Source organism: Chlorocebus sabaeus, chromosome 14 (genome assembly GCF_047675955.1).
Source record: "Chlorocebus sabaeus isolate Y175 chromosome 14, mChlSab1.0.hap1, whole genome shotgun sequence".
Classification (NCBI taxonomy): Eukaryota; Metazoa; Chordata; class Mammalia; order Primates; family Cercopithecidae; genus Chlorocebus; species Chlorocebus sabaeus.
In genome coordinates, this window is record NC_132917.1 from 76,353,883 (window position 1) to 76,379,666 (window position 25,784).

Sequence of the window (25,784 nt, forward strand, 5' to 3'; positions counted from 1 at the left end):
AGGAAGAGGTCAGAAAAATAATGGCGTTTACTCCAACATAACAAAGACATCTGGGCCAGGCTCATGTCTGTAATTCTAGCACTTTGGGAGGCCGAGGTGGGCGGATCACTTGAGTCCATGAGTTTGAGACCAGCCTGGCCAACATGGTGAAACCCAGTCTTCACCAAAAATACAAAAATTAGCTGGGTGTGTTGGCATGTGCCTGTAGTCCCATCTGCTCAGGAGGCTGAGGCAGGACAATTGCTTGAACCGGGGAGGTGGAGGGTGCAGTGAGCTGAGATTGTGCCACTGCACTCCAGCCTGGGCAACAAGGTGAGACTCTGTCTCAAATAAAAAGTAAATAAATAAATAATAATAACATATAACAAAGAAATCCAAGAGGCACTTGGATTTCTTCATAAGTACCAAGACTTTTGAAGAGGTCTCCACACATTAAATTGTTCAACAGATAGCACAATCAAAAATGTGAATGAGAAAGGACAAGTGTATTTCTCTGGTGAATAAACGAGAGAAAAATCATAGTCTAAATAGAAGGCAAGTAAAATGTAGTTTGACTCAGATAATTTTATGGATTGTATTTGATCTTGATCCTTGGCATATTATCTTTTTATTGTCAGAAGGTTGGTGACTTTAGATGATAGCATCTTATGCATGGATTCAAGATAACTATAACAAGAATAATCCAAAGTTGTACCTTGAGGGTACAGCTCAAGGGTAGAACATTTGGCTGCAAAATGGTACCTCTAAAGCATGTGAAGGGAGTGGATTTGGAACAGAGGTTATAATTTTATAACTTGATGTTTTATTATGATATAAAATTGTTATCAATTGAACACAGTTTATTTTAGGGTTTAAAAAGTAAATTTTTAATAACAATTATGACAAAGGAAAAAATAGAAGCAGAAATACGCATGAAAAAATTAGGTTCAAAAGACTTATCATTTGCAATAATTGCTTTTGACAACAGAAAACAACACTTATGCTCAAGGTGATATTTTTCAGTGAAAGAACTATTTGAAATACATTCATTTTCTTCTCATTAATTCTGCCTCCCAATTAACTTGTAATTTTGTGTTCTAGGAAAGGTAGTGAAGTCAAGTGTTTTGTTTTTTTTTAAGTATCAGGAGATGCAAAAACCACAAAAGAGAGAAGTTATGTATTGGTTCTTTTCATTTCACTTTCTTATTTTCACATAGCAAACAAACTATCTAGAAAAAGAAAAAATAGCTAAATAAACTTCATATGGAATAAAAAGCAGAATTTTGTTTAATAGTTAAAGGAGAAATAACACTCTTTGTTGACACCCATAAAGGTAAATTTTGTTTCTGTCAAAATTCTCTGCTTTCTGAATTTTTCCATTTGTCCAAAGTAAAATAGCTTAAATGTTTGGAGAAGCACCCTCCTTAAGAATTGTGCTATGATTTTTAATATTAAAAATATTTAACTTATCAAGAATTCTTTGCCTAGTAATTGGCTAGGAAAAACTATTTTTTAATAAAATTTTTTTAAATGTCATTATACATTATTTTTCTGGTACATAAAACATAATATTATAAAATTGTGCATTTAAGGAAGTAGAATACTAAGCTCTTCAGAAAAATTTTATAGAAATCATACAAAAATACCATGTGCTTCCCAAGAAATGTAAAGTGAAATGGCATTGCCTTTAGTTTTCTGTTCCTCATGCTCATTTTCACTTTATTCTTGTCTAGATTCCTTTAACCTAAATTTGTTTTATCCTTCTCAAAAATTCTTAACATTTTAGTCACATAATTTTACTTTTGAATTGGAGAAAATTTTTTTTTGGTAGCGCCTGCTACATTTGCAGTAAACAAGTTACTTAGTTTGTTTTAATTTAAACTACCCCCTAAAACTGCCAATTAATCATAAATATATCCATCTGATAAGATAGCTATTTTACTGCAGTGAAAAAACAAAGTATTTATGATCTTGTACTAGAGTGTAGTCTACCTTCCCCTCCATCCATCTCTTTTAATTCAGACCCTATTTTCTCCCTCTCTCTCCAATCTATTGTCATTACTGAAGCCTCCTTGCTGTGTCTTGAAAAGGCTAAACAAATTGCATTTACATTTCCTGTGCTTGGGAACTTTGCCCCACATTCTCATGTGGCTCACTCCCCATTTCTTTCCTTCATCAGAGAAACTTCCCTGATCACTCTTCTCACATCACCCCTACCCCAACAGGACCAATTCACTGAGCCCTGCTTCCCTCTGTCTTCCTTAAATTGCTTTGATTTTCTTTGCAACACATATCCTCTGGCCTTGTATATTTTATTTGTTTTATATACGGTTACTTTCCTCCTACCAGCATGTTAACACCTGGAGGGTAGATGCTATGTTCAGTTCACTGCTTTTTGAGATGCTTTTTGCCTCTTCTACCCTACTGTTTTCCCTCCCCTCCCTCCTTTCTTTTTTACACCAATGATCACAAGCAAGTGTGGAGAAAAGAGGAACCAGGGCAAGTTTGGGTCACAGACAACAATAACTTCTTGACCTAAAAACCACAAAAACACATAATTGACCAGCCCCTAGTCCATAAAAACAATGACCTTGCATTAATGTGAATGTTACCTGGATGCCCCTTGATATGCCACAGTTCCTCAATGCTGTTAACCTCTATTCAAGTCACTGAAATAATTTTCTTTTGATAGCTGTGTATTTTGCCCCTTGAAGAGTGTCAGATATATAATAGGGGCTCAATAAATATCTGTTAAGAAATATTTGTTTATATCCTTCGTGATGGAATCATAATGTCCATACCATTTGAAGCAAACTTTTTACTGCCTATCTAATTTCATTTCATTAAATTTTTCTCTTCTATAGCATACTTTTAATAGTTATATATTCTACTTATGAACATAAAATTTCTTCATCCAGTTTCTCTTATTTAGATGTTATTGCTGTTACGAATAACGCTGCTGTGAATTGCATGTAGTTGAAATTTTGACCTCACCCTTGGCATCCCTTCATGAGGCCTAAGCTCCTCTAGATTACACTACTGTGTGTATGTGCGTGTCCATACTGTCTCCTAAAGCAGTTGAGGTTAGTAGGTATTAGCTATAAAGCTGTACAGCTTATAAATAGCAACTTGAAATTTAGCTACTACATTTAGTTGAGTATTTAAGAGTATGATAGGCATATTACTACCTATTTCAAACATGATTACTGGGAAAGATACATTTTCATTGCTGAACTAGAGACTGTTGACAATTCTGCAAACTGTTCTGTGCCATTAAATTGATGCAAGGTCCACCCAGTGTGGTGAGAAAATAATCCACAACCCCCTTTGCCTCTTTTTCTTGTGAGCTTCCCAATTGTTTTCATATACTTCTATCCATAATGTATTATCTGTTTCTTTGTTAACAAAAAAATTCACTTTTATCTTATTTCTGGAGCTAAAATGCTAGTTCTCAAAAAAACAGTATTTCTCTTTGGGAATAAATTTCTAGGAGTGTAATACTGTGTCGAGGAGCATGATTTGGATAAATGTCAACAAACCGACTTTCAACTGAGTGTCTGAATGTATTCTCCCACATGTATGTTATACGGTGCCATCCTCCCTCACTTTGATAAACAGCATTTATCATTCTTTTTCACATTTTTCTAATGAAATTTCCTTCTTATCATAAATTTTATTTGATTACTTTTGAGATGGAACACTTTTATACATGCTTGCTGCACATTTTTTGGTCTTTCAGAAACTGTCTATTCAGTCTCTAGATAATTTGCTTTTGGTTTTTAGTTTGTTCTATTTAAGGAATGTGTTGCAAATATTTTCTGGCATGTTGCCTGCCTTTGATGTTTTTGGTAATTTTTTTTTTTTTTTTTTTCCTGGCCAATATTTAAACTTTATTTATGTCAAGTCTGGCTGTTTACTTGGGGATTTCCCTTTCCCCCTGTCCGCCAGCTTGGGCATAGGTTTAGGCTAGCTTCCTCCATTCTTTTGTTTGCACATTGTACTAGTCCTCTTGGCCTGCCATAACAAAATACCACCAACTGGATGGATTAAGCAGCGGAAGTTTATATTCCCACAGTTATGGAGGATGATAGTTCCAAACTGAGGTACCAGTAGGGCTGGTTTCTGGTGAGACTGCTCTTCCTGGATTGTAGAGACTGCCTCCTTGCTGTGATCTCATATGGCCTTTCCTCTGTGTGCACAGAGAGAAGAATCTCTGGTGTTTCTTCTTTTTCTTATGAAGACATCCGGTTAAGGTCCACCCACATGACCTCACTTAACCTTAAGTAAAGCTAAGGCTTTAAAAGCCCTACCTCCAAATGCATCACATTAAGGTTAGGGCTTCAATATGGTTCCAAAGCACACATATAACCATCTGTATATTCTAATAGCAGTTTTGGCTTCGATATCTTAAATTTCAATATTTAATCTACCATGGATGCTCCTGTGAAGGGGCATAAAAACAGCAAAGAAACTGACCACGACGAGACACCTGCAGGAGCTCTGCCCCTGAAACTCTGAGGCCTCCTCTTAATATAGGCTGTGTTTTCCAGAGAAATCTAAACCTGCCTGGTCTCCCAAGTTATTCACCATGGTTCTTTCTTCTTTTCTCTTATCCTGCGTGTGTGTGTGTGTGTGTGTTGAATATATTTGCATGGTTATCAGTGTGTGAAAGTCTGGAAATAAACCGTGAATTTGAAAGCATTTAATTGGTCATTGTGTGATTGTGAAATCTCTTGGTTCTTGGTCAAAGTTAGCACAATTAAGTTGATTCAAACCTGACTTGATGCCCCTCCCCCACCCACTGCCTCCAAGAAAGAACACTCTAGGGCTAGATGGCTTTACTGTTTAATTTTATGAATATTTGAGGAGGAATTAATATCAATTCAATAGATATTTCTTCAAAAAAATAGAAGAAATAGAAAGGATTCTTAGTTTATATTGTGAGACCAGATTTACTGTAATACCTAATTCAGACAAAGGCATTTAAGAAATTAAAGCCACACTTAAACCTAAATGCAAAAAAATCAATAAAATATCAGCTAATATGATCTAGTAATATATAAAAAGGATAATATATCACTAAAATGTGAAACTTATCCCAGGAATGCAAAGCTAGTATAACATTGAAAAATCACTCAATGTATTTCATCATCTCAGCAGATCAAAAAAAGGAAAGCTGTATGATCATCTGAAGAGATACAGAAAGAGCCTTCAATGAAATTCAATACCTATTTATGATAAAAATCCTCAGTAAACTAAGAATAGAAGGCTACCTCCTCAATCTGATAAGGGCATATATGAAAACCCTACAGCTACCATCATACTGAATGCTGAAAAACTAAATTGTTTTACCATAAGAATGGAAAAGAGAAATGAGCTCCTCTCTTATCCTCCTACTGGACACCTTTACGAAGCTCTTGGCCAGTATAAGGCCTAATAATAAATAAATAAGTGGATACTGACTGTAAAAGAAGGAATAAAATACCCATTCATGGACATGATCATCTACACAGAAAACCCCAAGGAATCTCACAAAAGCTCCTGGAACCAAAAAGTGAGTCTAGCTATGTCACAATACATAAGACCAACAATAAAAAATCAAGCATATTTCTCTGTGCAAACAATGACTAATTGGATATTGAAATAGAAAAACAGTATCAATAGAATAAGGCAAATACCTTTAAGTCTATCATAATATGAACAGCATGTGCATGCTGAAAATTATAAAACACTGATGAAAAAGTGAAATAAAGATTTTATAAATGGAAAAATAAAAGTGTTTATTAATTGGAACACTTAATATTGCTAAAATTTCAGTTCTATCCATATTAATCTATGAAGTTAACAGAATCCAATCAAAATCACAGAAAACTATTTTATAGATCATGACAAGCTGATTTTAAAATCTCTATAAAAAGACAAAAGAACTGAAATAATTTTGAAGAAGAAGAACAAGATCAGAAGACTAATAATATATAATTTCAAAACTTACTATAAAACTACAGCAATCAAAACTGGTATTTTTGAAGAAATAGTCACATAGATTAATAAAAGAGAACAGTAAACACAGAGTAAGACCCATATGCATTGTATCAGATAAATTTGGCAAAATTGCTAATATAAAGGATAGTCAAAGAAATGGTGCTAGAACATTAAAAAGTTGAACTTTGCCCTTTAACTTCAAACATTAAACAATAATCAACTCAAATTGGATCATAAACCTAAATGTAAGATTAAAATCATAAAACTATTGGATAAAAACATCTGTGAGTCATCGTATTAGGCAAAGTTCCATAGATATGACACCCAAAACACATTCCATATAATCAAAATATTAAGCATGCCCCCTAAGACAAAATATTGAAAAATTTAAGGTCTTCAAAATTAAGAAAACTTCTTTTTGAAAGATGCTAAGAGAAGAAAAAACAAGCTACAAAGAGAATATATATGCAAATTCTATCAAGCTAAATAATTAAAAAACAAACAGCTGATTGGCAAATGGGCCAATGGTTTGAACAGATACTTCACCAAAGAAGATATACAGATGGCAAACTAACCCACGAAAAGATGCTCAAATAGTACGAAAATGCAAATTAAAAATTACAATGAGACATCACTGCATACCCATTGGAACGGCTGAACAAAACAGAACAAAACAACAAACTGACAATACCAAGTGCTGCTGAGGATGTAATATATTGCAATCCTCATATATTATTGGTGGGAATGCAAAATGGTATAGCCACTTTGGAAAACCATTTGGTTGTGTCTTATAGAGTTAAATATATACTTGCTCTATGACTTAGCCAGCCATTCTACACCTAGGTAATTACTGAAAAGAAATGAGAAGTTACAGTCACACAAAAATCTTTAGGCAAATATTAGTAGTGGCTTTGCTTGTAATGTCAAAAAGTAAAAACAAATTCCAAATATCTTTCAACTTAGGACAGGATAAGAAAACTGTGATACAACCGTATAATGGAATACCATTCAGCAATGAAATGGAGTATACTGATGAATACTAAATGTATTATTATACTAAGGGAACAAGTCAGATTCAAAACACTACATACTTATAATTTTATTTATATGACATTCCACCAAGACAAAAATTAGGATATGAGTAGTTAATAGATATTGAAATGATGGGAGGGGTTAACTACATAGAGTCAAAACTAGGGAACTGGGGAAAATGATGGGACTTTTCTTTATATTAATTGTGGTAATATGTACCTGATTACACACATCTGTCTAAATTCAGAGAACACTACAATAGAAATAGTGCATTTCTCCTTATGGAAATTTTAAAAGTACATAAAATACAGTAAATAAAAAAGAAATAAAAAAGACTTGGGACAAACCAATAATACTTAGTTGTGAGCAATCTAAGTATGATTATATCAGTGTACTAGCCTTTAAAAGTTTTACAAAATATATCAACAAATATACCTTCTTGTTTTTAAATGAATTTGGCAGGCCATATACAAACTATTGTGGTATATTTCAAATACCAAAAAATGCTATTATGGGATCTAAAAGTACTTTGGCACATATTTTTGAAGCAGTATCAAATATTTATAATAAAATAGTTTTCTATTATGGCTAATTTTAATAGGAGTGTTATTTTGATGTTAATGGTGGTGTTTACTGGTTAACATAAAGTAGTTCTTTTTTGTCATATTAAATAAATACCATTCTATCTCTGTTTTCCTAAAAAGATCTTTTTGGAAATTATTTTGTATTCTATTGTCTTCCTCTTAATATTTATCCAATTGAACCGAAAGGTTTTCTACTCTGAGGAGATGTTATGATAAATTATATTTGTTCATGTCATAATGCTACATATTCTTTGCTATCATGTATTTTGATATTATTTACCAACACTTTACCTAGGGGAAGAAAAGCAGACCATTTATTCAATCTAATTGTTTGTTAACTGGATCTCCAAGTAACTAAATTAACTGTATTTGCTGAGAGAAACACACCTTATCTACAGAGGCCCCTTAGCTGGAATTCTTTGGCAAAAAAGATTACCTATAGTAAATAAGTAGAGGATCTATGAAGCATATTTCCCTTCTGAATGTTGCATTAACTACATAATATCTGGGGTATAAAATGGAGATATTTTATCACTTAAATGCTCTTTGTGTTACAGATAGTTAGATAGGCATGCGTAGGGCAGGAGAGGGCTCTTCCCCCCACCCACTAGGAATGTCAGGTGAAGGTTTGACAGTTATCACACTACCTCTCTAAAGCCATGGAAAGACAATCTCCTAATGATCCACAGCTATTAATATTAAAGTGTTAATTAAATGCAGACACCAGGGAGAAGAGACTTCCTGGGAATGCAGGGTTAAGAGACAAGATGGCGAGATATGACCTTCCGGGAACACTCTACCGGACAGAAGAAAGCCTCAGATGGGCATACCTCTAACTTTCTAAACACACTGCAGCACGCTCATTTCCCAAGGGTAAGGAGGACTCTGTGCATGCAGGAAGCCCACCTTAAGGGAAGAATCATGGGAAAGAGGCGAGCCTATAAAGTCTTTAGATTAGGGTTAAACAGGGCACTTGACCTTCAGGCATTTGAACTTCAGGTGCCCACTTGGGTCTCTTCCAAGTGAATTTTCCTTTCTTTCATTTACTAAAGCCTTTTAAAATAAACTTCCACTCCTGCTCTGAGACTTGTTTTGGTCTCTTCTTCTGCCTTATGCCCCTGTATGATTCTACAGCAACTTCAATTCTTTCTTCTGAGGAGTCAAGAATTAAAGTTGCTGCAGGCACGTACAGATAAGCTGCTGCTAACTCAGGGTAACTTGGATAACTTCCAGTAGTAACACTTGGCTATGAGGAACGCTATAAAACCTCATATTTTATTCTGAGACAGAGAGCATGTGTCTGATGTGACAACAAAGAATTTGGGAGCCCTTGTGAAATTCTCTGACTGCTTTGTCTGCCTTGGGATATCATATATCCTAAATTATTGGTAAAGATTGATCCTGGGTAAACTCTGATTCCTGTGAATCTGATATGACAATTTTATCCTTTGTGTTAACTCACCCTGTGATTTTATTAAAATAATATAAAAGGAATAAAACATAGTGTGATATTGTGAAATATATATTTGTTCTTAGTCTCTGGTTCCTGAGACAAAGCTCCTAATATCCTTGTAGATAGGGATGCTAGGAGAATCTTTTTTATTTTTTTTTAATATTTGATCTTGTCCTCATTTCCTAGAACCCAGTTTCTAAAACTTTTGAAATCTGTTAAGTGATTTAGTACTTTTTTATATGATAGTGAGATACTTGGTAGCTGGAGACTCCTAGATGGCCTCAGAATACAGGTTGCTTATCAGGGGAACCAACCATGTGAGTAGATGGTTAGAACTTTCAGTCCCATCTCCAACTTCCAGCGAGTAGAGGGCCTGAAGGTTGAATTAATCACTGATGGCGAATGATATGAATCAATGATGCCTATGTAATAAAGCCTCCATAAAAACCTAAAAGGACAGAGTTCAGGAAACTTCCTGATAGCGGAACATGTGGCGTTTCCTAGAGGGTGGTGCACCTAGAGGAAGTATGAGGCTCTGGCACTCCTTCTCTGGCCAGGCCTTACGCACCTCTTTCATCTGGCTGTTAATCTGTATCCTTTGTAATATTCCTTGTAATAAATCAGTAAACATAAGTGTTGTTTGGATTTCTGTGAGTTGTCCTAGTCAAATTAATTGAACCCAAGTAGGGGATCTCAAGAACCCCAGTTCATAGGGGATTGATCCAAAGCACAGGTCATAAGCTGGGGCTTGTGGTTGCCAGCTGAAATGGGGGCAGTCTTGTGGGACTGAATGCCTAAACTGTGGGATCTGATGCGATCTCCAGGTACATACTGTCAGAATTGAATTGGATCACAGGGCACCCATTTGGTGTCCACAGGAGAATTCCTTGGTGTTTGGGTAAAATCCTTCATAAATCTGGTGTCAGAAGTGTGCTGTATGATAAGTGAGTGAGAGTAGGAAAAACACTTTAGTCGGCTTTTCCCATTTCTGAGATATAGATAAACATAATAACAAAGTGAACGAGATGAGCTATCTCCACATGAGGAATAGAAGCACATTTCTGAAAGACAGAAAACTTACAGTGGAGTGGAGAAATAACCGGAGATTCTGACACATGTGATACCTGTGGGATGAGTTACAGCAAAGGAAGTTAGTTTTATATCCAACATGTCAGGGTGACTTGGGCTGTGAAAACATTGGTGTTACATGGATGTTATTTGAGAATTTATATATGGAACAGTTGATCCCTTTTTTCACTCTTCTCAAAACCATCCATAGAATCCTGAGAAGCAGTAGGAATAGCAACATCAGTGACAGCAGCAAACTCTCATGTTGCTGACCAAGAACGTGACACTAGAACATGACAGGTCACATTTCAATGCTTTATATATGTTAAGTTTTATCTTCACATATACTTCTAAGGTAGATCCTATTATGAGGTATTCCTACAGTCCAGGAAACAAAAGCACAGAGAAGTTATATATTGTAACCAATACTCTGAAGAACTTGAATTTAAACCCAGGTAGTCTCACTCTAGAATTCATGTTCTTTAACTACTGCAATATTTGTGTCTCTATCCACTCTGTCCTCTTGCAGCACAAAAGGTGACATCCTGGTTGATCACCTGGGATAGTCAGTTTTATGTGTCAATTTGGTTAGGCTATAGTCCCCAGTTATTCAGTCAACCATAAATCTAGGGATTGCTGTGAAGATATTTTGTTCATGTGATTAACATACACAATCAGTTGATTTTGGGGAAAGGGAATTATCTTTGATAACTTAGGTGGGCCTGGTTCAATCAGTTTAAAAAATTTAAAAGCAGAACTGTGGTTCCCCTGAAGAAGGTAAAATTCTATCAGTGGAATGAAGCTGCTTCTCCTGTGTGAGACTTTCTAGCTTGTACTTCTGGATGATGTCTCTTACAAATTTCAGACTTGCATAGCCAGCCTCAACAACTGTGTAAGCCAATTCTTTGCAATCTTTCTGCAATCTCTCTCTCTCTCTCTCTCTCTCTCTCTCTCTCTCTCTCTCTCTCTCTCTCTCTCTCTTTCTGTATCTCAGGTTTGGTTCTACGTGGTGGAACCCTGACCAATATACCATCCTAAAGTTTTCCAGATGACAGGTCTCAGCTATATAATCGAAGTTTTCAAATATTTATAATATACGCCTAATATTAAATATTAGTAAATATCCAAGAATCACCGAATATTTTAAGAAAACCTGTAACTGAAAATAAAATTATAAAAGGACAACACACAAACCTCAGGGAATGCAGAAAGAATTCAGGAAATGGAAAAAAATAAAAAATAAACATCAATACTCTTTAATTAGCTCCTCAGATGACCAAAAGGATGTTGAACAATGAAAGAATAAAGAAGAGCTAATGGAAATTAAAACATAAATGGTAAAATAAATATTCAACAGAATGTTCAGAAGATAAAACTAAAGAAATTTTGTATGTAGTATAGCAAAAAGAAAGTGCGATAAGAGACAAAAACAGATAAAGTAAAAATCAATCCAGGAGGTCTAACTTGACATTCATGAGTTACAAAAAGAATAGAAGAGATAACAATAAGGACAAATTATAAAAGCTAAAATACAAGAAATGTCCTGGAGTGGAAGACATAGTCTTAATTTTCAGAGGTACCACTGAGTGTTTAGCATAATGAATGAGAAAGATAAACAGCTGGACACATCAGTGCGAACATTAGAGATAAAAAAATTCTAAAAGAGAAAAAATTTTTGGAAGAAGTGTGGGGAAAATAAAGCAGTATGCCACAAGAGACTAGAATCAGACAGGGATTATTATTTTCTTACCAGCAGCACAATATGCACTAGAAGAATTAGAATAAAGCTTTCAACCCTTGAGAGAAGGTTATTTCTACATACAATTTCATACTGGGCCAATAAATTGTAATGGCATTCAGGCAAGTAAGAAAAGAGGAAAAATGCCTTGTAACTACCCCATAGGAAGTTTCTTAAGCCTATGCAACAGTAAAACAAAGAAGAAAAATAAGAAAAATAGTTGTAATTCCAGAAGCATGGCAGTCACCACAGAGGAGAGTAATGAAGGATGATAGCTGTACAGTAGACCTGGAGAGCACTCAGCCCAGGTAAGGGAAGTTCTTTGTGTTCAGACACTGTCAGGTAGAATTCAAGCAGAGAGGAGATGTGTCTGGTCCTGCACAACCATATTCCAGTAACGCCACACACACCTAAGAAGGGCAGTGATTACTTTTCTTTGGTTGCTTTTATTGCTCCAATTTGTGCGCACAATTGAGATCCAGCTTTCCTATGCCCAGCCACCTTACTGCCTTAACCTGACCTTTCCCATAGCTTGAGGGGGTCTTGCTGGATCCCCACCTACTAATCTTCCTGTAAACTCTTTTGCTTTCTTTACTTTTATAGTGATGATTGCCTTCTATATGGCTTCGTAAAACTTCTTACAGAAAATCCTCAACTTGATGATGCCAGCTTTCTCTGATTTCTGATGTTGTTACAATCATCCCTGTCATTAAAAATCCTTAATAAATTTAATTGAAAAATTGAGAAGAAGTATATTTAAACAAACGAACTCAACTTATTAACTTAAATAAGGAATTTAGTGTTTGGAGAGTCATTCAAAGTGACCAAGGTTAATTTATATATGTGTACTTCAATTACTTGTTAATTATCTTGAGGTCTTCGCTCACGGGGTAGTTGTCTTCTCATAACAATACAAAAATTATAGAAAAACTGTTTCACTGTCTTTATGGTGACCTTAGTAGTTTGGACAGAGTACGTTAACTGACAGCTTTGCACAGTGGTGCTGAAAAATACCCTCAGCACATTCTCATTGAGTGAAGCCACTGGTATACTGTGTCTGTCACTTCTGTTTTAAAATTGGTTCTCTTTTTTGAGGCAAAGTTCTTCATTCTTTTATTTCTACTGGTTATTCATTTATTTATTTTTGCTACATATCAAACATGTAAAACACAGTTCTTTTTTAATGGAAGGCACATAAACCAGATGGAAAGAACCAAAATATAAAGGAAAAAACTAATTTTGAAATTAAGCACACATTCCAGTATAATGAACCATATAATTAATCTAAGAACAAAATGATAAAGTCCCTAATTGTACATATATCCAACTGGTTCTTTGTCGATTTGGTTACTAACTCAACTGTTTCATTTAATACTCTGAGTTAATGAGGGATTTCATATTCCAATAAGATGAACATTATAGGATTTCTGCCTTTAGCCCAAGGTTCTCATAAGTCTGTATCGTAAGCACAAGTAATGATTACAGATGTGTGTGTGTGTGTGTGTGTGTGTATGTGTATGGAGATGTGTGTGCGTGTGTACATATGTATATATATGTACATTTTATACATTGCCCTCAGAGTGACAAAACACGACATATATAATTAGTGGAATACAAAAAAGCTAAGCTAAAGGCTGGAATGCAATAAAACTGTTAAAGAAATTCTAAAAATTTGCTTAAGGAAAGGGTCTTATAAAGAGGCTTTTCATAGGTAAGGCTTTAGGAAGGATATTCTTAAAAGAAGATATGGCAAGAACAAAGGTATAATACTATCTTCAGAGACTAGTGATTATAACAGCTTGACAATGCTTATGGAATGATGAGAAGCTGGTGGTAGGGAAGTGACTGGCAATATTACAATAGTCTACGTTTCCACATGCGAATTTAAATTTGAAATATATTGGCAAATAGGAGTAGGGAGGAAGAATGTTTGTGGAAGATTGAAAAAGCACTGACAAAAATGGGTGCTTTTTGTCGTGGGACATGAAGCAAAAAGAGGGTTGATGATATCACTAAGCTTCAAAGTTAGGGGAAGGGGAGAGTGGCAGATTGTTAAGAGAATATAGGAACCAGGAATAGAAGTTGGTTTTGTTCAGCTTGGAAGAGGGCACGGAAAGAGAAATGATGAATTAGAAAACTAAATTATCATATGTTTTAACTCCAGAGAGATTGTGCTCAAAATTATCATTTGCTTTTCTACACTTATTTCCTGAATTCAGATGTTGTGCAAAATTACTCTGCCATTGTTTCCAATCACCTACGTATCAATGAGAATGCTAATAAGTGAGAAACGAATCAGAGTGGAATGATATTGACAGCTGTCTCGGTAGCCTGTTATTATTTGACAATGTTCTACAACTTCATTAGTTCAATTGAATAGATATTTTGAAATAAAGTGACTAAATGGTTCAGCTGAATTTATAGCAATTTGCATACATTATACAAAATCCATTTATGTAACAGTGTACTGGAAATAGAATAGTGTAGTCTTTAATGTATATTTATTAGTGCCAACAAAATATATTTCTATATCACAAATGCATGAAGGAGTCAGTTTGCTTGAAATAGTGAATTTTATTCTTATTTTCTCTTTGGGATACATTTCATTCCTAAATATCCTCTCCCACATCCAGAAGATTGCTAGACAATTTCTGAATTGGCTTCAAAGGGAGAATCTGTTCCATAGCACCACTTGAGGGGATGGTTTTTCTGCTTTGCGAAAGGAGCAGCTGTGTTACATGTACAAGTGTATCAATGTCCATCCCCGTTTCCTCAAATATATTTATGGAAAGTAATAGGAAATCAATAAACATAAGAGCAAAATTATGGGAAATGCTCTCTCTCTTAGATAAACATACTGGAATGATGTCCTATAATTTGGCTAATATATTTACATTATATATTTATATATACACATACATATATACAGCATATGTACAAATTACCTATCTATTTATCTATCTGATAAATCATTATCACTCTGACTTTGGTTAGGATATTTCCGTATCAAATGGAATGCATTAGTTTTTATTACATATTTGTTTTATGTATTTTGTTTTCTAAAACATGAATCTAAATCAATACATTAGACATGCTTTTTTAACTGTGACCAATTTATAAAATAATTAGTATTCATAACATTTGGAATTTCAGTATGTTTAAATTCATATTATGAGAAGATCAACAGGCTTATTATGTTTGCATAAATATTAGTGTAGGCCACTTTTATTATAGAATAAAGAAAAATAAACATTCTTTTGTCTTTTCAAAATACAACTATACACATACACATGAACACAAAGCTATCATTTACGAATTATTCAGGAAAAATAATAATTTAAAAGAGCTTTTTTTTAGAGTCATCTTTACATTATCACTCTGGTGGGAAACATCCCTATGCAGTTCTTTTAAACTCTTCTTTATGTCTCTTAATATAGCTTAGAAGATATTTTCAGTTTCTTTAACTCAATTATATTTAATCTGTATTGTTTCGGAAACTCACAACAAAGTATTGAAGGGAAGGGTGAATGAAACTTTCTTGGGCACATGTAATGAAATGTGTTGAATATTTTAAATGTGTAAATGCATTCAATCCTCATAAAACCTATGAGGTAATTTTTAAATTATTATTACCTAATACGTTAGAAAAAAAAAGTAAATATTTTTGAGTGCCAGAGCTGAAATTCAAATGAAGGTAAACCTCGTTCTAATCAGAAAAATGCTTTCTTTTTTAGAGATGGAGTTTTGATGTGTTGCTCAGGGTAGAGTACAATGGTTCCATCATAGCTCACTGCAGCCTTGAACTCCTGGGCTCAAGTGATCCTCCCACCTCAGCCTCTGAAGTAGCTAGGACTATAGCTATGTGCCACTACATCCAGCTAATTTTCTTTTTTTTTTTTTTTGTATAGATGTATAGTTGCACTGTGTTGCCTAGGCTTGTCTTGAACTTTTGGGCTCAAGAAATCCTCCCACCTCGCCCTTCCAAAATATCGGGATTATAGACATGATCCAACACACCTGTCTAGAAAAGCATTTTCTTAATATACTCAGCCCTTGTATTTAAACTTACCTTTATCTTCACCCACTCTGTGATTACAATACGTCGAACATTCGTGACACCGAATTAAAGTTTTATTTCTTTGTGCTTTTATTAGCCAGATTGTTACTTTTCAAATATTACTTTTTCCAAATAATACTTGTGAGGACATTGGATTTAACTTTCATAATTCATCTGTTCACATTATTTTTTCACTGTAGTAATGGGGCCCTGTGTCCACAAATTTGACCAAGTAAATGATACACAGGACTCTAATTCATTTAACAAACATAATTCCTTGGGATCTTGGGATAAAGAACACGCACAAATCTTTTATGCTGCTTGCTTTACAATGAAGAGTTCTCATTGTCTATAGAAACTGGATAAAACAATATCGTTGAAGAAAATACCCCACTGATTTTACTACACAAAACATCACATGCATGCTATTTCAACAACATCTCTAACAGAGTTTTTATTAATAAAGATAAATATGATCAAAGGACCAGTCCCACATTTCTAGGCAGATCAGGAGGGAATAAAGAAGAAACCTTGTCTCTTTTATTGCATCACAAATGCCTTCTAGATCGAGAGAGATGAAAAAATAACAGTGGCTTTCCAGGTGACTGCTATTGTCATTGACATGTAACATTTCTCATTAGAAGAAAGTTGGGAGCTAAGAATAATAAACACAGTATTTTTAATATTTAATCTGTCTTTAGCTATGAAATCAATTTGAAAATTTCTAACAATCATGGCATTCAAAAGAGAGGCCCTGGTTAAATGTAAAAACCTATAGCCATCCTCATGAAGTTGATCATGAAAGGTTCAGAGAATATAATGTGAACAGAAAAAACCTGGAGTAAAATTTCTCATCTGATCATTCATCCTCCCAATTGTGTAAGATAAAGGAATCCTCTGGCCAATCCATATTGCATGATACATAGAGTCTCTCATGTCTGATTGTCTTCATCCTCATCTCCTGTTGCTCTTCTGCTCCTTACATAACTAACAATCCAGTCAGAAAATTGCTACTTAGTTTGCTACAGAGCCATAGCTTTGCATAAGATATTCCCTTTACCTTGAGTAGATACTTATTTAAACTTCAAATCACTTACTCCTCTTTCAAGATACAGATTAAGCACCACATTCCCTAGAAATTCTTCCTTAACCTATCAATTTGAAGTTATCCCTTTTTATCTTTGTCTTAATTTTAAAATACTTCTGTAAACACATACTGTATTTGAAACACTTTTACATACACACATTATCTCACATGATTAAAACACCAACCTCCCCAGAGCACATATTGTATCTTACTTACCTTCATTGTTCAAGGGCTTTATGTGTCAAATGAAATATAGTAACTGATAGATCATGAATCAGTCCTGTAGAAGAGAATACTGCCTTAGTTTTTGCTACCTTTGAACCATTGCATGGCTTTCCAAATTTGAGCAACAGTTCATCCCTTTGAATTACAATTAATCAATTTTGAAAGAAAGTAGTTGGTATAAATGTTACTTAGTGTTCTTTAACATTTAAAATTCTATAATAATACCAATGTTTTTACCTCGTGGAATAATTAATCTTCAGTCAGGCAGAAGTTATTTCATAACTAGAAACTGGAGAAAAGGCACACAACTATGTCTTTCTTCTGCATACAGAATCTTGAAAACTGTGACCCATATTGTTGAAAGCAAAGGTTTGTAATAAATGCATCAAAATGAAATAAACACATCTAGCACATCTACAGAAGTCCAGCCTGGCAGAAATTGTCATCACGTCAGGTAGCATATGGTTAGCATCTATAAAAGAGAAATTAGTGAAATAATAGTCTCATCATTTTCCCTTAAAGGAAATATTTAGTAAAAATGCATGAAATCACTTTTCCTTGAATCTCATAATTCTATAGAAATGTCATAAAATCATTTTTAGCTACTTTCTCCCTTTTACTCCTCTCTAATTTTAATTGCATACTAATCTAGGTATAAACAGAGGCTTTGAAAAAGGCGAGGAGAGGATCAGAGTAGAGGGAAAATTCTAAGTAGACTAGGAATAACCTTTGAGGAATCTTGAAAAGCTAAAATTTTCAGTCTGATTATCTTGCTAAAGAAGCTTATACATAAGACAAAAGAAATCATTGAAAGCTTAATATGAATAGGAACCAACTGTTTTTATTAATTACTATATTAGAGGAGACTGAAAATATTCTGAATATTTGTAAAAGTACTATGTTAAAGATAAACGTGCTTCCCTTCAGCTTGGAAAAAAGTATAAAAGTATTAAATAGTGTCTCAGTGTGTAAACAGTTTTCTAGAGGATCATAATTTTGTTTTCAACACATTTCTCTGGGGTTTCTGTAATTATATTTATTATTTGAAGTTTTAAACAAGCAAACACCACATATAGAACCACAATTGTGAAAGTAAATAAATTTTGAGATTCTCCCAATGTTTGATCTTTTATCTTCATAAATATTATTGATTAATATTTTTAAATATTAGTTTAAAAATGTGTTTTCTGAATATTTTAAAAATCAAAATTTCACAAATTTTAGTCATAGTTCTATCAAACAATACTCTTCTATCTTGAATAAAAAGGCATATTGGGTTGGCTTTGATTCACGTGAATTGAATGCTCTTCAGTGGGTATGAAAAGTAGCCACAGACACTCATTCAAAGTCTCATCACTTTTCCTGTAAGGGCCCCTTATAGGAGTGAGTCCTTTCTAATCAGGAAGAAAATGGCAGAAATTTTACAGCATAATTTTCAGTCTTCCATATAGGCTTAGTTTGGCTTATCACCACATTTGAATTGCAAGACTCTGACCTCTGGAGTTTACTGAGGCTGTGTTGCTAATGTTAAAGTCTCCAAGCCAAATTAATAATCACTACAGGCCAGCATGTGTGCCTTCTGGTTGTGACATATATATTTAGGTAATTATGGCAAAACCAGTTTACTGAGTGTACAAAGAAAAGTTGAACATAATTTCCCTTCCAGTCAACCAAATCTATAATCCCCCAATGGTCAGTGACCCTTGTCCATCTAACTTTTAAATCCTTGATGAGTTCATTCTGAATATTGGTACACATTCGCAAGGAGCAACTTCAAAAGACAAAAAACATATGGGTTATAAATTTTGTTAGTAATAAATTTAAGAATAGCAGAAATGAGTTAATGTATATAAAATACATTTTGGGAAATATAAAGATTTATATAAATATGAGATATTGCAATAAACATAAACAACTGAGTGGTATTTTAGGACATGCAGGAAAACCCACCTTCTTCCATCAACCACTCCGTTTTGATTTGAAAACAGATCTCTTTTCTAGTCTTGATTCCTAGGATTCCCATGAAACAGACTCCAAACCCAGCCTCTGAGAAGGCATGTGACTCCGGAACAGTGTCACGTTGCCTTAGCAGTAATGATTGTTTCAAGGATGGGCATCTGAACCATCATGAGTAATGAGAATGAGTTTATACATAATTGTTGGAGTTACGGGGAGCAGATTTTCCTCTTTGCTCTCTTTAATGTAGAGCATAACAATTTTACAATAATAAGTGGTTCATCTCTCTGAGAATGAAGTCAATATAGTAAGAAGGAGAGTAGGAACTGATTAAGAGATGGACAAAACCATGTCCTAGTGACACTGTTTCATTTCTTACATTAAGCAAAACCTAGAAGCAGCTGTAACTTTGTCTTTTTCCAAATTTACATAAACCAAAAACTTCCAAAAGCATAGTTCCTGAAACAAAAACTTTAGTTGGAGTGTTAGTAGCAACCCAAAGGTCCTAATTGATTTGAGTAGAGTTTACTTGAGCCTTTAAGTACCAAAGCCTAAGGTCAGGGTCAGATAGTTCATGAAAATGTAATGACAATCATATTTTTTTTCTATTGCATTTCTTGTGAGTTAGAGTACTGGGAAACACTCTACAGAGGGTGTCTGATGATAACATTGAGGCTTCCAGAGCAGCATGACAGGACAGGGAGGGCACTGGCACGTCAGAAGGGGAAAGTGAAGCGTGGGTGTCTTGGTCCAAGGATTCGGAGACCAGAGAGAATTGGTATGAATCTGAGTTTTGACATTTAGCAGCTGTGTGGTCTCAAACATGTTACTGTCCACTGTTAAACTTTAGTTATCTTATAAATAAAGAGGGGGCAAATTAATAATAGCTCTTTAAGTCAGTACGGACTTAAAAAATAATGCAAACCACTTAGCACATTGCTTAGCAATAGTATGCCCTTGGTACATTATTATTATTATTATTATTATTACACAACCCAAATGGGAGTCTTATCTTTGTCACTGTTAACTAACTGTAATGCTATTTCATTTTTCTAAAGTCAACTGCTTTGGTTCATCAAGCAAAAGTGACAATTTTTGCCATATCTACTCCACAGAACTGTCATCAAATGAGAAAATGCGAGAGTCATTCAGAAGCTGTTATGAAACTGAGGCAGAAGTAAGGTGATGTGAATAGCTCTAAGCTTCTAGATATTCCAAAACAGTGACACTAAAACATCTTACTGAAACTCCTAATGTAATCTCTCCCATTCTATTGAATCAGAGAGTCTTCCAAGGTTAAAGGCCAGGCATTTAAAATTTGAAAAATCTCCACAGGTATTTCTGAAGCTCATGAAAGCTTGATGACTAACGCTTTTGTACAGATTTTCAACCTTGGTCACTTATTAGAATCACCTGGGGAGCTTTACAAACTACAGACACCTAGGATCTAGCCCAGAGGAATTTAATCAGAAGTTTGGGCAGGAGGGCTAAGAGAATCCATACTTACAAAAGTTCTCTAGGTGATTCTAATGTGTCTCCACCGTTGATAAGTGTTGTGCCGGGGAAAAGGGAATGAAAATACATTTGTTGAGATCATCATGTGTGCCAAGCATTGCACTAAGTGCTTTGCATATATTATTGTATTTGAGTATCATTTTCAATTAACCATATAAAATAGGTGCTACATCTACACTTTGCAATTAGGATCCAAGACTAACAGAAGTTCGGTGACATGCTCAAGGATATGCAGCCAGCACATGGTGAAACAGTCATTTCAATTTAAAAATTCATTATAATTTAAAAAATAAAAGTATATTTCTTACTGAAATATATTCTTCATTTATCTTTTTTTCCCCAAAAATATCAGATTTTCTTTAAAAGCTAAATGGAGATGGCTCGGAGGTTTAAAACTAATCTCTAATAAAATCTCAAGCACATTCCATTGACAATTGCTATCTCTGTATCCAAAAAAGAAACACAAATTTTGAAACAGTCACTAAAAGAAAACCCTTCAAAACTGAAACCCTTAGGAATACTGAGAACTATTCCAACAGCTTTAAAATAAGTAGGTTCTCATCAGATATTTGACAATGCACATAAAATGGTTGCCCCTTGGGAACAAAATTAAGGAATTTAGAGTGAATGATAAACCACTGTATTACCCCAGGGAAAATAAAGTAAATTTTTTTAACTTTATGGTCCCCCAAAGGGAATTCTGTATCTGATGATATTTCAAAAGGCATCACAATCTGAAAGTCTTTTTTTAAAGTTAGAGAAATTTTTATAAAGGTTTAACAATAAATTCTTGCAATTTTAGAAAACATGAATTTAAAAAACCCAGTGGGAATAGGGAGGGGTGGAGGAGGAAGACAGTTTTGAAAACCAGAGTAAGAGTTCACACTGTGAGGAGCTACAGAAAGTTTCACATACATTTTGCCATTCTTTTGCAAACCAGTGGGTTAAAACTGTACATTAACACAGCTGCGACACTAACTGTATGCCTATTAATACTGTCTGCTGACCTCAAAGACTGCAGTTGCCAGCTTGAGCTGACATCTATAAAGCAAGAAAATGGAAACCACACAATTCACACATTAAATTTATGGGAAGGCAGTTTCCTAAGCTAAGTGTTACAGGTCAGAGTAATCTCAACTCTCTCTGTATGTGGATAACTACTTGCAGGTGTAGTCCAGCAGATATTTTCTGACTCATGGTAAAAAAAAAAAAATATTGATAAATGTATCTCTTTTGAAAGAAAAAAGTTTGAAGGGACATGGAAAAATTCCAAACTGTTGGCCTATATCTGAAATACAGTTAGGAAAAAATGAAGTAGGCCAGGCCTTATTTATTTACGTAAAGCAGTTATGTGTTGCTGGGGCCATGATTCCAGTGCTGATGATTAGCATTTTAATGCTTAGAATAATGCTTGTCAATCATTAGCCTTTCCTGGTAAGTATTACTAACATATCCATTTAAGCCATAAGAAAATTAAGAATATCGTATGTGGCTGCCATGATAATATTTCGTTGTATTTTATTTCTGTCTGCTAAAATGGTTTATTAAAAATTGCATGCTAGCAGTGGTATGATGTAAATCAGTGTATCTCTAACTTGAGCTTGTATCACAATCACTTAGAAGGTTTACTAAATCATGGATTGCTGGGCTTCACTGCTATAGTTTCTGATTTTGTGGTTCAAGCTGAGGCTGGCAAATTTCCATTTGTAACAAATTCCAAGTTGATGTTGTTGCTGCTGGTTCAGAAAACATACTTTGAGTAGCATTGCTATAAATAAAGGTATGTTTGAAGGCAAGATAACAGTAATAATAAAAACAACAGCTCCCACTTTTGGGGTACTTAGTGTTTGGGCTGGATCTCATTAAAACCTCACAGGTGGCCAGGCGCAGTGGCTCACGCTTGTAATCCCAGCCCTTTGGGAGGCCAAGGTGGGCAGATCACGAGGTCAGGACATCGAGACCTTCCTGGCTAACACGGTGAAACCCCTTCTCTACTAAAAATACAAAAAATTAGCCGGGCATGGTGGTAGGCACCTGTAGTCCCAGCTACTCGGGAGGCTGAGGCAGGAGAATGGCATGAACCTGGGAGGAGGAGCTTGCAGTGAGCCAAGGTCACACCACTGCACTGCAGCCAGAGCGACAGAGTGAGACTTGGTCTCAAAAAAAGAAACAAACAAACAAACAAACAAGAAACAAACAAACGAAGAAAACCTCACAGGTAAGGAAGGTATAACCAACAAGGATTAAGAGACTTTCTCGAAGCGAGATCAAGAATGAGGGATCAAGATAGGATTTGGATCCAGACTTGTCCAACTCTTAAACCTTAGACTTGAACAAAGGAGGCATAATAATATATATATATATATTTTGGTGTGTTCTACATAAACTTATTAATGCAGAGTCCTTTTTCCTTTCTAAAGACAGATTTGTTAAACATTGAAAGTACGTACAATCAAATATGTATAACGTATCAATCACTATTTTATTGTTTATTTAATGTTAACTAATTCTCAGCAATTGAATCAAGAAGAGATAACATACTGGTTCAAAATAACAAAAAAGTTCACAGACATTGATGCGATTTCATTCGAATTCCCATTAAAACACCAAAAGAAGTTATAGGAGTAGATCATAAAAAGTGAAGAAAACTGAAACTAAAGCAAAGTCTAATAAACTAAGTCTGATTATTTAATAATGGTGTCTGGGAGGAAGTAACATGAATAAGGAGACTTGGGCTAGAAAGTAATAAATAATACAATCTGTGTTCCAAATCATATCAAAGTCCAAACAGATTCCAGGAAATAGGGGGTTGAGAAAAGAATGTAGCAATTTCCTTTATCATTCCCTTCTTCTTTTCCCTGACTCATAGACCCAGAGGAAATTAACTTGAGAACTAACAGTGCTCACTCTCCAGCCTCTTGGCAACACCCTGTGAAGGAAACTTAGAGTTCTTTTTTCTTAAGAATCCAAGGATAACTGTGAGAAGAACATATCCTAGACATTTTGGTTTTCACAAAATCCATGTTTTCAAAATATGAGAAAATTAGAAAGTTAGGATTAAAGATGCCTAAATGAAGCCTTTAGATCCTAAAATTGGACAGGTGGTATGAACGTTCTCCTTTTCTGTATCTGAGAAGAGTATCCAGTCACCACATGAGGGTAGTGTGGCCTACACCAAGGGCCTTCATTTCTAATATGTTAAAAAAACAAAACAACTGAGCATGCCCAGATGTTACCTCATTCTAGAATGAAGAAACAAATACACACACTCACAAACACACACACACACACACACCCTTAAGGTACAGTTGAAATGGAATAGAAGAGCATAACTACCAACTCCTCCAAACTCTAAAGTTGTGTATATAATATAGAGGACAGTCCAAGTCAGTATGTAAAAATTATTTCATAAATAGTTTGTATGCCATTTGGCTAAATATTTGGCAAAAATTTAAGTTAAATAATTGCTCACATATGTTATGAAAATATCTTCAAAATGAGATATTTGAATATTAACAAATAAAAATACCATAAGAAAATAAACATATAATTTGAGACATACCTACACTTTTATATATGATCCTACTAATTAAAGTAAAAGATAGGAACAATTTGGTAAGTTTTTTTCTCTACAACATGACCTTAAGATCAATAAATCAAAACCAACAAAAATATTAAAAGCAAATAATAAATTTGGGAACATATGAAGAACAGTTACAAAATAAATGTTGATATATTCAATACAGACACATATATTTGAAAACAATTTTAAAAAATGAGAAAAAGCCAACAGAAATGTGGGCAAAGAGTGTGGACAAAATTCACCAACAAAGTTGCCAATGATTATCAAACATATAAAAATGTTTTCAATCTGTGTAACCATCAATGAAAGGCAAATTAAACAATGATATGCTCAACTTAATTACCATATATCATCCCAGCTTAAAAATAATAAAACCCAGAGAATGAGTTTTATTATTCTTTTCCACTGTGGTGGAAATATAAGTTGTCACAGCTTTTTATGAGACACTTTGGCAATTCATCAGTTTTTGGATCTCTGTATGTATTTATTCAGTAATTTAGCTTCTAGGCATTTCTCATAAAAGTGTAATTATTGTCAGGGACTAATGTAAAATTATAAGAATATTAGTTGGACACTATTTAAAAATGGAGAAAAATGAGAAAATAATTTATCCCAAATAAGTATATGAATTTGTGTGTGTCCATAAAACATTTTATATAATTATTAAAATATGGTTAAGGGAAAGTACTTACTGAATGGGAACATATTTTTAATGACTAACTAAAAAGAAACATTTCAAAACAGTATGTACACTATTACACTGTATATATACAAGTATGTAGTTAAATCAAGATGTAAGAATTAGTTCATGAACTAAACACTGCACTCTCTTAAAGCCCCTTGAAATTGCAATAAAGAGTGAAAAGATATGAATCAGCAATGAAAACTATGAAATATATTATTGTAATAAGAAAAGCAGGTAAAAGAAGGCACTAGGAAACAAAGTGTAGAAACATAAAGCATATCATAAACTTGGATGTAGCTGTCATGAAGGAGAGATCGAATGGCTTAGAATAGGAAGCCAAGAACTAGGAGAAGCAGGTCAAAAAGAGATTTGAAATAAGAAATAGAATTTACCATAAAGGCAATTAAAGGTCTACACATGGCATGAGCAACCTCCCATTTTCCTCCCATCTCCCTGTAAGACTCTCATTCAGTCTCCCTATGAGACTCAATGGCTCATAGGGATTTTCTCCCATGTAAAAGTTCTTCATTTCTGCTGGAAAAATGGAGTAAATAGTTTAGGGTTTGTTTTGGCAGCCAACGGTAAACTGCTGTTTCTGCTGACTTTTAGGAATGCCAAGTGTGATGTTCAGGTCTCCACTGTTCCTGAAAACCATCAGGCATCAATCTCTCTCAAGTGCTGCTTTTGTCAATTTTCTATCTTTTCATTTTTAAAATCAAATGGAAAAATAACAATAAGAAAATCAGGAATAATTAGACATTAGACAAAAGCTTTCAGTATAAAAAAAGATGAGGGACACTGGGCACAGTGGCTCAAGCCTGCAATCCTAGCACGCTGAGG